We start from the raw sequence: 6,237 nt of genomic DNA, 5'->3' as shown, positions 1-6,237 counted from the left end.
TCTTCCTCGGACTCCGACGGCCGCCGTCCTCGATTCTTCGTCGTTAGGACCTCCCCCGAGCCGCTGAGCCTACCCGTTGATCCGTTGTGCGCCCCTGCTGCTTCTCCTGTGCTCGCCCCCTCCGTTCCCGTCCCCTAGCTCCATTTCTCATCGCGGCCGAAAGCTTCTCGCCGCTGGCCATGGCATAGGCGTGGCCATAGCTGCGCACGCTCACAATGGAGCGCCTCACCGTGCTCAGAAAGCCCCCAGGAGGCCAACGCAACCGCTAGCCGGCCCCTAGTGCATCGCAGCCTCATGCCCGCATGTTCCCGAACTCCGGCCGCCATAAAAGTTGTCGCCGTCGTCGATTTAGTCAACCCCGGCGCGAGGTGTTGCCACCGCTGGATGCGCGAGTCTCCCAGCTTGCCGTAGCCGCAAACCACGAGCGAAACAATGCTCTGTAGCTCCGTTCCGAGCATCTCCGGCGAGCCACCGCCATGCTTTTGGTCGCCGGCGTCGACCGCTGACGTGGTCGCTTAATTAAGACTAATCACCACTAATCCCTCCCTAACACACGCTGACAGACGGGCCCCACCCGTTAGTTAACCACAGGGTTATACCCTGTTTAATTTAAGCTAATGACCGTCGCCCCACCGGTCAGTTTGACCTGGCCACGTCACCGTTGACCTGGTCCCACACGTCAGCCACAGAAACCAGCCCTGGGTCACTGACCAGTGGGCCACACTGGTCAGGTTTGACCCGGACCAGCCCTGTTGACTTGGTGACATCATCATGACGTCAGGCTAACGCAGTAATCCTTTTTCTGGAATTTAAATAAATCTTAAATGATTTATTTATTTCAGAAAATGTCCAAAACTTCTAAAAATCATAGAAAATCAACCGTAACTCCAAATGAAATAAATTATATATGAAAAATTATCAGAAAAATTCAATGAATCCATCTGTACCATTTTCATGCATGTTAGAACAACTTAAGGCCACTATTTAGAACAAATCAAATGAATGTTATTTAAATAACCACATGTGGAGTTTGAATTTGAACCTAGTGTTCAAACCAACTCCATTTAACTTGTTGCTAGTTGCATTAGGCCAAGCAACAGCATATTGCCATGTCATGATCATGCATCATATTGTTGCATCACATTGATTGTGTTCTTCCTTGTTTGCCGGTATTTGTCCCCTCTCGATAGACGTGGTACCGACGCTGTGATCGTTGACACTGATGAAGACCCAATGTTATCTTCAGAAGTGCCAGGCAAGCAAAAACCCCTTGTTCATTCCGATACAAACCCACTCTCTCGCTCCTGCTCTCTTTTACTGCATTAGGACGACAACGATCATCTGCTACTTGTTGCGGTAGTTGAACCCCTTATCCTCTGCATGACCTGTCATTGCCACAGTAAATAGATGAAACCCACTAGCATGAGTAGGAGTTGTTTGAGCCCTGATGTGCCTACTCATTCATGCTTGTTTGTCATGCCTGCTACTGCTTAGAGTTGAGTCAGGTCTGATTCATCGGGGATGAATCGGAGGTGTGTGAACATGCCCTACTGTGTGTGAGCTAAGTGTGTGAACACGATTTGGTAAAGGTAGCGGTGAGAGGCCATGTAGGAGTACATGGTGGGTTGTCTCATTGAAACCGTCCTCAGGAACTGAGTTCTGTGTCTGTGATCCATGAACAGCTACTACCACTCATTGGGATCCTTAATTGACCCTCTCCGCTTCTTAATCACCCTAGTACTCTGTCCAGGAGTTGCAACTAGTTTCTGGTGTTTGTAGGTTATGTGTTGGCGGCCGTGCGTAGCGCTGACCCTAGGGGTGGGCTATGTTGCGATAGATACACCGTGGCACGGTGTACCGGGCGCCCGTTTGGTGTCTCGGGAACCCTGTTCACATGTATGTGGAAACCTCGGCCGGACTCCCTGCGGATGGAACCTGGATAGGCGATAAACCTGGACTAGAGACTTAAGTGCTTAGGTAGGCCGTGGTCGACACCCTCGTTGGGCTTCCGCTTGAAGGTTGCCGAGTACATGTCGTGTAAACGACGGTAAGTGGTGGGAGCGTGTGTGAAGAAGTACACCCCTGCAGGGTTATCATTATCTATTCGAATAGCCGGATTCCTCGGATATGGAAACTTGGACCCCTTGCATAGTTCATAGACAAGTGAAAGTGGATACTCTAAAACTCGCAAGATAAGTGTGAGTGCTATGGATGGCCTTCTCGTAGGGAGACGGGAGCGGATCCATAGTGGTGTATTGAATGGTGAATATGTGGACTCGTGTGCGCCACCTCAAAAGAGTTGCTTGTAATCGTAGTTCAGGTTAGCCACTGAGTCAAAGCTGGCTTGCTGCAGTTAAACTCCACCACCCCCCTTGTTGATACCGATGCATATGTAGTTTAGTACTAATGTAAGTCTTGCTGAGTACCTTTGTACTCACGTTTGCTTAATTTATGTTTTGCAGAGAGATTTCAGTCTTGCTAGTAGTTCCGCATGGACTTCGACGTTTAGCTTGATACCTCAGCTACGATCTTGTGCCCTTGGCAGGATCTGGTAGATAGTCAGGCTTCTTAGCCTTTTCCATTTGTAGATGTCTGTACTCAGACATGTTAAGCTTCCGCATGTGCTTTGCATTGTATGCTATGACTGCTGGGTCATGAGACCCATGTTTGTAATATCTCGCTCCTCGGAGCCTAATAAATAAATACTTGAGTTGTAGAGTTATGTTGTGATGCCATGTTGTATTTACACATATCGAGCATATTGTGTGTATGATTGAAATGCCTGGTATGTGTGGGATCCGACAATCTAGTTGTTTATCCTTGGCAGCCTCTCTTATGGAGAAATGTAGTCTAGTGCTTCCATGAGCCATAGTACTCCGCTACAGCCCGGTTCACCGGAGTCCTGCTAGCCCAGCACTACTGCTCAGGACACTTGACTGGCCGGCACGTGTTTCACTTCGTTCCTATGTCTGTCCCTTCGGGAAAATGTCACGCTGTGATATCCGGAGTCCTGTTAGCCTAGTGCTACAGCCCGAAATCACTCGCTGATGACCGACATGCTCGATGTGGTTCATGTATGCCTGTCTCCATAGGTCTGTGCTGCTTTGGGTTCACTACTAGCCATGTCGGCCCGGGTTCTCTATCATATGGATGCTAGCGACATTATCATATACGTGAGCCAAAAGGCGCAAACGGTCCCGGGCCATGGTAAGGTGACACCCGTGGGATACCGTGCGTGAGGCCGCAAAGTGATATGAGGTTTTACCGGCTAGATCGATGTGGCTTGGAATCGGGGTCCTGACAGGAGCCCGGGGAGCGTCATCGAGCTGTACGTGTGCTAAGAACTCGGAGGTGCCGGAGTAACGGTGCTTGGATTGGTCGGATCGGGAAGAAGACGTACGACTACTTACTCTACGTTGTGTCAACGCTTCCGTTGCGATCTACAAGGGTACGTAGATCATACTCTCCCCTCTCGTTGCTATGCATCACCATGATCTTGCATGTGCGTAGGAATTTTTTTGAAATTACCGCGTTCCCCAACAGTGGCATCCGAGCCTAGGTTTTATGGTTTGATGTTATATGCACGAGTAGAACACAAGTGAGTTGTGGGCGATAGAAGTCATACTGCCTACCAGCATGTCATACTTTGGTTCAGCGGTATTGTTGGACGAGACGACCCGGACCGACATTACGCGTACGCTTACGTGAGACCGGTTCTCCCGACGTGCTTTGCACATAGGTGGCTTGCGGGCGACAGTCTCTCCAACTTTAGTTGAACCAAGTGTGGCTACGCCCGGTCCTTGCAAAGGTTAAAACGGAGTCAAATTGACAAACTATCGTTGTGGTTTTGATGCGTAGGTGAGATTGGTTCTTACTTAAGCCCGTAGCAGCCACGTAAAACTTGCAACAACAAAGTAGAGGACGTCTAACTTGTTTTTGCAGGGCATGTTGTGATGTGATATGGCCAAGACATGATGCTAAATTTTATTGTATGAGATGATCATGTTTTGTAACCGAGTTATCGGCAACTGGCAGGAGCCATATGGTTGTCTCTTTATTGTATGCAATGCAATCGTGATGTAATGCTTTACTTTATTACTAAGCGGTAGTGATAGTCGTGGAAGCATAAGATTGGCGAGACGACAACGATGCTACGATGGAGATCAAGGTGTCGCGCCGGTGACGATGGTGATCATGACGGTGCTTCGGAGATGGAGATCACAGGCACAAGATGATGATGGCCATATCATATCACTTATATTGATTGCATGTGATGTTTATCCTTTATGCATCTTATCTTGCTTTGATTGACGGTAGCATTATAAGATGATCTCTCACTAAATTATCAAGAAGTGTTCTCCCTGAGTATGCACCGTTGCGAAAGTTCTTCATGCTGAGACACCACGTGATGATCGGGTGTGATAGGCTCTATGTTCAAATACAACGGGTGCAAAACAGTTGCACACGCGGAGTACTCAGGTTATACTTGACGAGCCAAGCATATACAGATATGGCCTCGGAACACGGAGACCGAAAGGTCGAGCGTGAATCATATAGTAGATATGATCAACATAGTGATGTTCACCAATGAAACTACTCCATCTCACGTGATGATCGGACATGGTTTAGTTGATTTGGATCACGTGATCACTTAGAGGATTAGAGGGATGTCTATCTAAGTGGGAGTTCTTAAGTAATATGATTAATTAAACTTAAATTTATCATGAACTTAGTCCCTGGTAGTATCTTGCTTGTTTATGTTGATTGTAGATAGATGGCTCGTGCTGTTGTTCCGTTAAATTTTAATGCGTTCCTTGAGAAAGCAAAGTTGAAAGATGATGGTAGCAATTACACGGACTGGGTCCGTAACTTGAGGATTATCCTCATTGCTGCACAGAAGAATTACATACTGGAAGCACCGCTGGGTGCTAGGCCTGCTGCTGGAGCAACACCAGATGTTATGAACGTTTGGCAGAGCAAAGCTGATGACTACTCGATAGTTCAGTGTGCCATGCTTTACGGCTTAGAATCGGGACTTCAGCGACGTTTTGAATGTCATGGAGCATATGAGATGTTCCAGGAGTTGAAGTTAATATTTCAAGCAAATGCCCGGATTGAGAGATATGAAGTCTCCAATAAGTTCTATAGTTGCAAGATGGAGGAGAACAGTTCTGTCAGTGAGCATACACTCAAAATGTCTGGGTATAATAATCACTTGATTCAATTGGGAGTTAATCTTCCAGATGATTGCCTCATTGACAGAATTCTCCAATCACTGCCACCAAGCTACAAGAGCTTCGTGATGAACTATAATATGCAAGGGATGAACAAGACTATTACCGAGCTCTTCGCAATGCTGAAAGCTGCGGAGGTAGAAATCAAGAAGGAGCATCAAGTGTTGATGGTCAATAAGACCACTAGTTTCAAGAAAAAGGGCAAAGGGAAGAAGAAGGGGAACTTCAAGAAGAACGGCAAGCAAGTTGCTGCTCAAGAGAAGAAACCCAAGTCTGGACCCAAGCCTGAAACTGAGTGCTTCTACTGCAAGCAGACTGGTCACTGGAAGCGGAACTGCCCCAAGTATTTGGCGGATAAGAAGGATGGCAAGGTGAACAAAGGTATATGTGATATACATGTTATTGATGTGTACCTTACCAATGCTCGCAGTAGCACCTGGGTATTTGATACTGGTTCTGTTGCTAATATTTGCAACTCGAAACAGGGACTACGGATTAAGCGAAGATTGGCTAAGGACGAGGTGACGATGCGCGTGGGAAACGGTTCCAAAGTCGATGTGATCGCGGTCGGCACGCTACCTCTACATCTACCTTCGGGATTAGTATTAGACCTAAATAATTGTTATTTGGTGCCAGCGTTGAGCATGAACATTATATCTGGATCTTTTTTAATGTGAGACGGTTATTAATTTAAATCAGAGAATAATGGTTGTTCTATTTATATGAGTAATATCTTTTATGGTCATGCACCCTTGAAGAGTGGTCTATTCTTATTGAATCTCGAGAGTAGTGATACACATATTCATAATGTTGAAGCCAAAAGATGCAGAGTTGATAATGATAGTGCAACTTATTTGTGGCACTGCCGTTTAGGTCATATCGGTGCAAAGCGCATGAAGAAACTCCATACTGATGGGCTTTTGGAACCACTTGATTATGAATCACTTGGTACTTGCGAACCGTGCCTCATGGGCAAGATGACTAAAACACCATTCTCCGGTAC

The sequence above is a fragment of the Triticum dicoccoides genome, chromosome 4A (genome assembly GCF_002162155.2).
Source record: "Triticum dicoccoides isolate Atlit2015 ecotype Zavitan chromosome 4A, WEW_v2.0, whole genome shotgun sequence".
Lineage (NCBI taxonomy): Eukaryota > Viridiplantae > Streptophyta > Magnoliopsida > Poales > Poaceae > Triticum > Triticum dicoccoides.
The sequence above is the reverse complement of the archived record's forward strand: the minus strand, read 5'-3'. Positions refer to the sequence as shown.